Genomic DNA, 11,451 nt, shown 5'->3' with positions numbered 1-11,451 from the left:
CCCTACCAAGTGCGCCCGCAACCCTGTACAGGGCCACTTCTTCACAAGGCTGGCAATCGGCTTCCCCGCTGCACGCGTGCGGCGCACAACCGGTGTGACGTGGAAGTGACGGGACACGTTCGTAAACCCATCGCGAACCGAGTACGACGCCCTACCAAGTGCGCCCGCAACCCTGTACAGGGTCACATCTTCACAAGGCTGGCAAGCGGCATTCCGCTGCGCGCGTGCGTCGTCCGAGCAGTTGCGTGATAAACGACCGTGTCGAAAGCCCAAACACCGCCGAGGCCAGTCGCCGCCGCCGCAAGGGCAGCCACGCAGCCTGGCGAGAGGCATCGTCTCGTGTAGCGTCGCCCCCGCCCCAACTGGAGTGGCCCAGTTTTTTGAACGGGACGGGAACTGCGAAGCACTTAGACCGACGGCGGACTACGACGAGAACGCCTTAAGCTTCGCCAACGTTTCGCCAACTCGTGCGGGAGACTTTTTCCGCTTCGCGGCAAGTCGTCGCGCCGTGCTCTCCGCATCAACCGCGTACGCAGCGAACCGCAAACGTCGGGCGCAGCCTCCTCACCTCCCTGCGCTTTGCGCGCGAACGTTCCCTGTTCGCGCGGCAAAGCCTGGAGGAGGCACGGCCCCGCAGCGTGTTCGAGCGCCCGGTCTACGGGACACCCTGCTTACTTCGAGGGCAACAAGCGCAACGCAAGGCTGCGATCTCGCGCACTTTGCGCACGGCTGGAGAAGCTTTGCTGGCCGGCTTTCGCTCCTCGTGTTTACCGTGCGTTAAAGTTGCGCGTCCGTGGCTCTCGCAGCTCTTGCGCGCCCGGTCGCAGAGAGGAGTACGCAACCTCGACCGCACTTTCCCTGCAGGCTTCCTTCCGACTCGAAGTCCTGCGGCGGTCTCAACGAGGTGCCACATCCTCAATGCAGTCGGTCGCCCCCGTTTCGGTTGGGCTCTGGCACGACGGTCGCCACCGTCTCGCCCTTGAGTGGCCGCTGTTGGCGCTCGCTGTGAGGTGTTCAGCGTGCTGTCCGTGTTGCCGACGCGGTCAAAACGAGTCGACGGCTCACGTTCCCTTGTGCGCCGAAGGCTCTCTTGATATGTGATCCGACCCTCAGACAGACGAAGCCAAGGGAAGACCCAAGGCCGCAATGTGCGTTCAAAGAATCAGTGCTCAGTGTGTCCTGCAATTCACACCAAGTCTCGCAGCTGGCTGCGTTCTTCATCGACCCGAGAACCGAGTGATCCACCGCTTAGAGTCGTGAAAAAGTGTTTGTTCAATTCCGTACAGTCAAAACCAAACGTTTCTGGCACTCGGCCAAACAGTGGCCAAGAAGGGCGCTTTTCAGCGCACGCTTGGACTCCAAAACTCTGCCGCGCCTTTTTCGGCTGCCGCAAATCGAGCAAACGGTGTGTTTCGGACGGCGTTTCGCTTTCGCTACTTGCGAGTGCTTTCGTGGTCCACCCCTCTATAAATACTCGGGAGGCGTCGAAGCCGGTTCTCCAAGCCGGACCCGTAGGTATCGTTGTGTGCTCGCTCTCATTGGCCCGCCTAACCAGAAAATGCCTGCGGTACACCCATTTGGATAAGAGTGCACGCAGATGCGGGCCTCGACGGCTACACATTTCCTCGGGCGGCCGCCTCCCGGCCTCCGTGGAGCGCGGGATGCACGGTCCCATCGACAAGCCTCTCCCGTTTTTACCGTGGCGTCGCGGTTCACCACGGCAGGCGGGTCGGTCTCCTCCGCATAAAAAGGGGGACCCCCGCTTTTTGTTCCACGAAATCGCACAAGCTTTTTTCGCATCCACGGTTTGCCACCGCACACCAAAATGCCGATCCGGCTGCCTACTTTAGCCAACAGGTGGAGCCAGGCGCGCCGTACTTGCGCGGCACTTCCCACGTCCACCGAAGTCGGTGCCAAGGACCACTTTCGGCGCCGGAGCCGCGTACGAGCCTACTCGAGGCGGAAGAACGAAGCCAGCAAGGGCCTGGCCGCAAGTGCGTTCAATTGTCGGGACGTCCAAGTCCCTCGTTCTTCCGTGCTTCCTCTTTCGGCAAGTCGTTGCGGCACCTTCCCAAAGCGCGCAGACCCGCTAATCGCGACGAGCGCGACGTGGCCGTGCCGCCTTTCCCTCGGCAGCAAGCAAAACGCCTGGCAACGTCGACGCTCCCCTAACCGCGATCTCGCACCGTGTTTCGTGTGGCGAATTCAAAAGCCGGCCGGCGCTGCTGCAACCATTACGGTCGGTACGCATACGCCGCGGAGGGCGGGACGGTCATCGGAGCGTGCGGTTCCTCCATCGAGTACTGCGCACCTCGGCCGTCGCATCGCCGTGCCATGACCGGCCGCGCGTCAACGCGAACCGGTGCCAGCGAGATCCCTCGCCTGCAAGAACCGACCGGCAGCCTCCGTCACCCGAGGACGCGGAGGCGCTTGCCGCGGACGGCGGGACGGTATGCACTGGTGCACAGCGGACCCGTCACATCGCCAGTTCCTTGACCGACCGCCGACGCTTGTGCCGTTCCTCTCGTACTTGGCAGTCGCCGCGCGATTGTCGGGTCTCGTTCTTGCACGCTCGAACGGTCGGGAGGGCACTCGGCTGGCGTTTCGGGAACGCGCAGCCTCGCCTTCTACCGACGTAACCACGACTCGCCGTTCGCGCTCCGCCGCTCCTGTTTACAGTACTAGGCGGTCCCGCAGCGGTCGGGTCGCGCATTTCGAGCGCTTCGAGCCACGGTGCAGTGGCGGGTCGAAAGCCGACCTATGAGTGCGTTGCGCCGTTTGTACCCGCGTCCGCCACCTGGCCGACCGTCCAAGGTCGCGGTGTTGGCGTCCGCTGGGCGCAACAATTTGTCACGGGGTGCCGCTCCACATTCAGGCAGCCCCGTGGGGAAAAGCCGACCCCGCGTCCAAACGGGGTCAGCGGCAGAAAGTGTCGGGCGCAGACGCAGCTGAGGCGCTCACCCTTCACAATCCGTTAATGATCCTTCCGCAGGTTCACCTACGGAAACCTTGTTACGACTTTTACTTCCTCTAAATGATCAAGTTTGGTCATCTTTCCAACAGACCGGCGCAACCGAAAGGCCGCGCCGGACATCGGTCCGAAGACCTCACTAAATCATTCAATCGGTAGTAGCGACGGGCGGTGTGTACAAAGGGCAGGGACGTAATCAACGCGAGCTTATGACTCGCGCTTACTGGGAATTCCTCGTTCAAGGGGAACAATTGCAAGCCCCTATCCCAATCACGAAAGAAGTTCCACGGGTTACCCAGTCTTTTCAGACAGGGATAAAGACACGCTGCTTCCTTCAGTGTAGCGCGCGTGCGGCCCCGGACATCTAAGGGCATCACAGACCTGTTATTGCTCTGTTTCGTGCGGCTAGGAGCCGCTTGTCCCTCTAAGAAGGTTGTAAGGTGCTGGGAACCCCGCACCTATTTAATAGGCTAGAGTCTCGTTCGTTATCGGAATTAACCAGACAAATCGCTCCACCAACTAAGAACGGCCATGCACCACCATCCACCGAATCAAGAAAGAGCTCTCAATCTGTCAATCCTCCCAGTGTCCGGGCCGGGTAAGTTTTCCCGTGTTGAGTCAAATTAAGCCGCAGGCTCCACTCCTGGTGGTGCCCTTCCGTCAATTCCTTTAAGTTTCAGCTTTGCAACCATACTTCCCCCGGAACCCAAATACTTTGGTTTCCCGGAAGCTGCCCGCCGAGTCATTTGAGTAACTCAGGCGGATCGCTGGTTGGCATCGTTTATGGTCAGAACTAGGGCGGTATCTGATCGCCTTCGAACCTCTGACTTTCGTTCTTGATCAATGAAAACATTCTTGGCAAATGCTTTCGCAGTAGTTCGTCTTGCGACGGTCCAAGAATTTCACCTCTAGCGCCGCAATACGAATGCCCCCGTCCGTCCCTCTTAATCATTACCTCGTATTCCAAAAACCAACAGAACAGAAACGAGGTCTTGTTCTATTATTCCATGCAAGTTTATTCAGGCGACTCGCCTGCGTTGAGCACTCTAATTTTTTCAAAGTAAAAGCACCGGCCATCTCGAGGCACACAATGAAGTGCACCAAGAAAGAACCGGCATGATGTTCAGTCCGAGCCGTCGCATCGGGTAGATGCACTACTCGTCTGGAACTGAGATCCAACTACGAGCTTTTTAACCGCAGCAGCTTTAGTATACGCTATTGGAGCTGGAATTACCGCGGCTGCTGGCACCAGACTTGCCCTCCAATTGATCCTCGTTAAAGGATTTAGAGTGTACTCATTTCAATTACGGGGCCTCAAAAGAGTCCCGTATTGTTATTTTTCGTCACTACCTCCCCGTGCCGGGAGTGGGTAATTTGCGCGCCTGCTGCCTTCCTTGGATGTGGTAGCCGTTTCTCAGGCTCCCTCTCCGGAATCGAACCCTGATTCTCCGTTACCCGTAACAACCATGGTAAGCAAGTAACCTACCATCGAAAGTTGATAAGGCAGACACTTGAAAGAAACGTCGCCGGCTCGTGGCCATGCGATCAGCACAAAGTTATCCAGAGTCACCACACAATACGGGCCGAAACCCGATCGATCTTGGTCTAATAAAAGCACCCGTTACCCAAAGGGCTCCAGGCTCACTGCATGTATTAGCTCTAGAATTGCCACAGTTATCCAAGTAGGAAGAAACGATCTAAGGAACCATAACTGATTTAATGAGCCATTCGCGGTTTCGCCTTATTTCGGCATGTACTTAGACATGCATGGCTTAATCTTTGAGACAAGCATATGATTACTGGCAGGATCAACCAGGTAATCGTTCGACTGCGCGTCCGTCCTCGCCTTCGGCGGGCCGGACGCAGTCTGTGTGCGGCGGAGGCCACCTTCAGGCGCCCCAACACGCTTATTTTGCACTCCGAGATGACGGCGTTCGAGCTCGCTACGGCACAACCTTCCCGAAAGACGAGTGGGAGCCGTGCGGCAAGAAGCACGTTCATGCTCGCTCTTTTTCGTTGCATCGACTCGGTCGCGCCGTGCGGGTTGCCCAAGCCCGCTGCACTGTCGGTGGACCGGCCGGAACTAGCAACGGAGCCGAGACTGCAAAGCCGCCAGACGACGGGTCACGCCCGCGTCTTCGGCGCTTTCGCATCTGAATCGCCCGAGGACGACACGGAACACACCTCGATATCGTGGTAAAACGGCACCGTCCGACAACCAGCCCCTAACGCATCAAGCGGATGAGGCTGCAGACGACTGCCGTGGATTCCCCTGGAGCAGACCCGAGGACACGCTTGACGAGGCCGAAGCCCGCCGCATATCAGACACCCGGTCGCTTTCGCGTACGCCGCTCACGAGAACCCCCACATAATAGCAGCGATAAGTACCCAGACCTCCTTGGGCACTAATACGAGCGTACTCGAGAAAATTTCACCGCGGGTGTGCCCCGAAACGTGTGGCACGTTGAGCGTGCCACAAGTCTACGTCGCTCTCAAACCCGCCGAGGTCGTAGAATTTGCGACCCTACTCACGAAATTCCCACCGAGGATACGGCCGCAAACGTACCGCACCTTGGGTAGGCCACGAGTTTGTGCAACACTACGCTGACGGCACAGCACCGAGGTCGTGCGCGCACGCACGGGAAAATTCCGCCGCGGTTTCTGCCGAAAACGTGAGGCACCACGACTCTCCGCAAGTTCGCGTCGACTGCGAAAGACCGAAGTCGTGAACGACGTGTCCGCTACTCGCCGCCGACACGCTGGACACCAAACGTACAACGACTCGACGGCGTAGTAGAGGCCCACGACGCGGTTTTCCTTAACGACGTCTCGGCGTGGCACCGACAGGTTAGAACGGCCGACCAACGTTCCCTGTCCGCCGTTCGGCTCAGTCGAAGGGCTCGGCGACTTCGGCAACGCTGCGAAGCCGCACGGTGACGCACGCCATGTCCCCATTTTTTTTTTTTTTCTTTCTGCGTCTGCCGGGGTGCCCCTATAATAGCAGCGATAAGCACCCAGACCGCCGTGGGTCGCTCGCCCCGGCTGACGTGGTTTTTCGTACTCCTGCGGCGGTCGCCGTCAAGCACGTCCAAATACGCTACTTTCGTGGGCGCATTCACGCTCTTTCGCTTCGCCGGAGTGCCAGCACTCACTCTGCCAAAAACGGCGAACATCCGAGCGGCGGTTCCCACTTTTGCGTCGGCGTCGCAAACCCCGCCCCGGCAGACGAGGTTTGCCGTACTCGTGCGACGGTGGCCGGCGGGCACGTCGAAAGACGCCGATATCGTGCGCGAATTGGCGCACCTTGGCTTCACCGGAGTGCCGCCACTGACTCCTCCAAAAACGGCGAAGATCCGAGCGGCGCTTCCCACTTTCGCATCGGCGTCCCGAACTCCGCCCCGGCTGACGCGGTTTACCGTACTCGTGCGACGGTCGCCGGCGAGCACGTGGAAAGACGCCGATATCGTGCCCGAATCGGCTCCGTTCGGCTTCGCCGGAGTGCCAGCACTGGCTCGGCGAAAGACGACGAACATCCGAGCGACGGTTCTCACTATTGCGTACGCGTCGCAAACCCCGCCCCGGCAGACGCACTTTGCCGTACTCGTGCGACGGTCGCCGGCGAGCACGTAGAAAGACGCCGATATCGTGCCGGAATCGGCCCCGTTTGGCTTCGCCGGAGTGCCAGCACTCACTCGGCCACAAACGGCGAACATCCGAGCGGCGGTTCCCACTTAGCCGTCGGCGTCCCGAACTCCGCCCCGGCAGACGCGGTTGCCGAGCTCGTGCGACTAGCGACCGCGAAGCCGTCTCGCGACGCCGCTTTCGTGCGCGGCTCCCACTGCGACCTGGGTCACCCGAGGTCGACGAGCAAGAAAGAATGTCGAAAAAAAATTTTTTTTTTTTTTGCGTCTGCCGGGGTGCCCCTATAATAGCAGCGATAAGCACCCAGACCGCCATGGGTCGCTCGCCCCGGCTGACGTGGTTTTTCGTTTTCCTGCGGTGGTCGTCGTCAAGCACGTCCAAACACGCCACTTTCGTGGGCGCATTCGCGCTCTTTCGCTTCGCCGGAGTGCCAGCACTCACTCTGCCAAAAACGGCGAACATCCTAGTGGCGGTTCCCACTTTTGCGTCGGCGTCGCCAACCCCGCCCCGGCATACGCGGTTTGCCGTACTCGTGCGGCGGTGGCCGGCGGGCACGTCGAAAGACACCGATATCGTGCGCGAGTCGATGCTTCTTGGTCTCGCAGGAGGGCCGCCACTCACTCCTGCAAAAACGGCGAAGATCCGAGCGGCGCTTCCCACTTTTTCGTCGGCATCGCAAACCTCGCCCCGGCAGACGCGCTTTGCCGTACTCGTGCGACGGTCGCCGGCGAGCACGTCGAAATACGCCGATATCGTGCCCGAATCGGCCCCGTTTCGCTTCGCCGGAGTGCCAGCACTCACTCGGCCAAAAACGGCGAACATCCGAGCAGCGGTACCCACTTAGCCGTCGGCATCCCGAACTCCGCGCCGGCTGACGCGGTTGCCGAGCTCGTGCGACTAGCGACCGCGAACGCGTCTCGCGACGCCGCTTTCGTGCGCGGCTCCCATTGCGACCTGGGTTACCCGAGCTCGACCAGCAAAAAAGAAGGTCGAAAAAAAATTTTTTTTTTCTGCGTCTGCCGGGGTGCCCCTATAATAGCAGCGATAAGCACCCAGACCGCCGTGGGTCGCTCGCCCCGGCTGACGTGGTTTTTCGTACTCCTGCAGCGGTCGCCGTCAAGCACGTCCAAATACGCCACTTTCGTGGGCGCTTTCGCGCTCTTTCGCGTCGCCGGTGTGCCAGCACTCACTCTGCCAAAAACGGCGAACATCCTAGTGGCGGTTCCCACTTTTGCGTCGGCGTCGCCAACCCCGCCCCGGCATACGCGGTTTGCCGTACTCGTGCGGCGGTGGCCGGCGGGCACGTCGAAAGACACCGATATCGTGCGCGAGTCGATGCTTCTTGGTCTCGCAGGAGGGCCGCCACTCACTCCTGCAAAAACGGCGAAGATCCGAGCGGCGCTTCCCACTTTTTCGTCGGCATCGCAAACCTCGCCCCGGCAGACGCGCTTTGCCGTACTCGTGCGACGGTCGCCGGCGAGCACGTCGAAATACGCCGATATCGTGCCCGAATCGGCCCCGTTTCGCTTCGCCGGAGTGCCAGCACTCACTCGGCCAAAAACGGCGAACATCCGAGCAGCGGTACCCACTTAGCCGTCGGCATCCCGAACTCCGCGCCGGCTGACGCGGTTGCCGAGCTCGTGCGACTAGCGACCGCGAACGCGTCTCGCGACGCCGCTTTCGTGCGCGGCTCCCATTGCGACCTGGGTTACCCGAGCTCGACCAGCAAAAAAGAAGGTCGAAAAAAAATTTTTTTTTTCTGCGTCTGCCGGGGTGCCCCTATAATAGCAGCGATAAGCACCCAGACCGCCGTGGGTCGCTCGCCCCGGCTGACGTGGTTTTTCGTACTCCTGCAGCGGTCGCCGTCAAGCACGTCCAAATACGCCACTTTCGTGGGCGCTTTCGCGCTCTTTCGCGTCGCCGGTGTGCCAGCACTCACTCTGCCAAAAACGGCCAACATCCGAGCGGCGGTTCCCACTTTTGCGTCGGCGTCGTAAACCCCGCCCCGGCAGACGCGGTTTGCCCTACTCGTTCGACGGTCGCCGGCGAGCGCGTCGAAAGACGCCGATATCGTGCGCTAATTGGCGCTCCTTGGCTTCTCCGGAGTGCCGCCACTCACTCCTCCAAAAACGGCGAAGATCCGAGCGGCGTTCTCCACTTTCGCATCGGCGTCCCGAACTCCGCCCGGGCTGACGCGGTTTACCGTACTCGTGCGACGGTCGCCGCCGGGCACGTCGAAAGACGCCGATATCGTGCCGTAATCGGCCCCGTTTGGCTTCGCCCGAGTGCCAGCACTCACTCGGCCAAAAACGGCGAACATCCGAGCAGCGTTTCCCACTTTCGCATCGGCGTCCCGAAGCCCGCCCCGGCAGACGCGGTTTGCCCTACTCGAGCGACGGTCGCCGGCGATCACGTCGAAAGGCGCCGAATTCGTGCACGAATCGATGCTTCTTGGTCTCGCAGGAGGGCCGCCACTCACTCCTGCAAAAACGGCGAAGATCCGAGTTGCGCTTCCCACTTTTTCGTCGGCGTCCCGAACTACGCCCCGGCTGACGCGGTTTACCGTACTCGTGCGACGGTCGCCGGCGGGCACTTCAAAATACGCCGATTTCGTGGGCGCATTCACGCTGTTTCGCTTCCCCGGAGTGCCAACACTCACTCTGCCGAAAGCGGCGATCATCCGAGCGGCGGTTCCCACTTTTGCGTCGGCTTCGCAAACGGCGCCCCGGCAGACGCGCTCGTGCGACGTACTCGTGCGACGGTCGCCGGCGAGCACGTCGAAAGACGCCGATATCGTGCTCGAATCGACCCCGTTTCGCTTCGCCGGAGTGCTGCCAGTCACGGCGCAGAAAACGGCGAACAAGTGTTTTTTTTTTTTTTCCTAGAATTTGTGTTATAGAAGGCACATTTGATATCGGACGATAATTTTCAACTTTATCACGCGCACCGATTTTCGTGTAGAGGTTTGCAAGTTTATGGGAATTTCTCCACTTGGAATAATGCGATTTAGTAGTACTACGAGAACTTCATGGATGTACTCAAGGGTACGGGGCAAGTCAGTTACGTCAACACCTGCAGATTTTTTACACTTCAAACTGAAAATTGTTGGTTGTGAGTCCTCGTGTGATATTAAAGGCCGATTCGCTAACACATAGAACAAAGAAAGAAAGGAAGAAAAAACGCCCGCGCTCGCTCAAGAAACCTGGGTTCGCAACAAGTGGCAACAACAAGCAACCGAGCGAGTGCGCCAAAACCCGTGGCGGCCGAACAAACGCGAAGTCCCAACCGCGTCAGCCGGGGCGGCACGGGACAGGAAAAATCACTTCAGCCGGGGCGGCGGGGCACCGAATAAACCTCGTCACCTCGTCGCAGGATAAAAGAGGAAACAAAAAGTCTAAACAGCGTCTGCTGGAGCGAATGCGTAATAAAACAACAACAACAACAAAAAAAAAACACCCGCGCTCAAGAAGTCTGCAATCCTCACAAAAGGCGACTGTGACCGAGCAGCGTCAGCCGGGGCCGTGCGGAAACGGAAAAACCGCGACTACCGGGGCGTCGAGGCACCGAAAAATCCACTTCAGCCGCGGCGAAAAAAAAAAACAAAAAGAAAGACGGAGGGGGGGGGGGGAACCACGTCTGCCGGGGCGAAGGAAAAAAAAAAACGCGTCTGCCGGGGCGAGCCCGGGTGCGGCACCACCGGGAAAACTGTGGCAAACAGACATGGCGATCGAGTGAGTGGGCCGCCAGCCAGGCTCAGCCAAAAAGTGCAAAGTCCGAACTGCGTCAGCCGGGGCGGCAAAAACCGCGTCAGCCGGGGCGGCGCAAAAAACCGCGTCTGCCGGGGCGGCACGAAACCGCGTCAGCCGGGGCGGGGCGAAAACTGCGTCAGCCGGGGCGAAAAGAAAAAAAAAAAACGCGTCTGCCGGGGCAAGCCCGGGTGCGGCACCACCGGGAAAACTGTGGCAAACAGACATGGCGATCGAGTGAGTGGGCCGCCAGCCAGGCACAGCCGAAAAGTGCAAAGTCCGAACCGTGTCAGCCGGGGCGACGCAAAAACCGCGTCAGCCGGGGCGGCGCGAAAACCGCGTCAGCCGGGGCGGCACGAAACCGCGTCAGCCGGGGCGGCGCGAAAACTGCGTCAGCCGGGGCGGCGCGAAAACCTCGTCAGCCGGGGCGAGCGAAAAGGGGGGGGGGGGGAACCACGTCTGCCGGGGCGAAAGAAAAAAAAAACGCGTCTGCCGGGGCGAGCCCGGGTGCGGCACCACCGGGAAGACTGTGGCAAACAGACATGGCGATCGAGTGAGTGGGCCGCCAGCCAGGCTCAGCCCAAAAAGTGCCAAGTCCGAACTGCGTCAGCCGGGGCGGCAAAAACCGCGTCAGCCGGGGCGGCGCGAAAACCGCGTCTGCCGGGGCGGCGCGAAAACTGCGTCAGCCGGGGCGAGCCCGGGTGCGGCACCACCGGGAAAACTGTGGCTAACAGACATGGCGATCGAGTGAGTGGGCCACCAGCCAGGCTCAGCCAAAAAGTGCCAAGTCCGAACTGCGTCAGCCGGGGCGGCAAAAACCGCGTCAGCCGGGGCGGCGCAAAAAAACCGCGTCTGCCGGGGCGGCACGAAACCGCGTCAGCCGGGGCGGCGCGAAAACTGCGTCAGCCGGGGCGAAAGAAAAAAAAAAACGCGTCTGCCGGGGCGAGCCCGGGTGCGGCACCACCGGGAAAACTGTGGCAAACAGACATGGCGATCGAGTGAGTGGGCCGCCAGCCAGGCACAGCCGAAAAGTGCTAAGTCCGAACTGCGTCTGCCGGGGCGGCACGAAACCGCGTCAGCCGGGGCGGCGCG

General features: G+C 60.3%; 2 non-coding genes across 2 annotated transcripts; both read right to left on the bottom strand.

The window, feature by feature from the left end:
- Positions 1-1,103: 1,103 nt before the first annotated feature.
- On the bottom strand, positions 1,104-1,256 carry LOC142795570 (5.8S ribosomal RNA). The gene has a single exon (XR_012893128.1). It is a non-coding gene; the product is annotated as a 5.8S ribosomal RNA (ribosomal RNA).
- Positions 1,257-2,975: 1,719 nt separating this feature from the next.
- On the bottom strand, positions 2,976-4,790 carry LOC142795573 (small subunit ribosomal RNA). The gene has a single exon (XR_012893131.1). It is a non-coding gene; the product is annotated as a small subunit ribosomal RNA (ribosomal RNA).
- Between the last annotated feature and the right edge of the window lie 6,661 nt (positions 4,791-11,451).

The sequence above is a fragment of the Rhipicephalus microplus genome, unplaced genomic scaffold (assembly GCF_043290135.1).
Source record: "Rhipicephalus microplus isolate Deutch F79 unplaced genomic scaffold, USDA_Rmic scaffold_738, whole genome shotgun sequence".
NCBI classification, from domain to species: domain Eukaryota; kingdom Metazoa; phylum Arthropoda; class Arachnida; order Ixodida; family Ixodidae; genus Rhipicephalus; species Rhipicephalus microplus.
The sequence above is the reverse complement of the archived record's forward strand: the minus strand, read 5'-3'. Positions and strand labels throughout refer to the sequence as shown.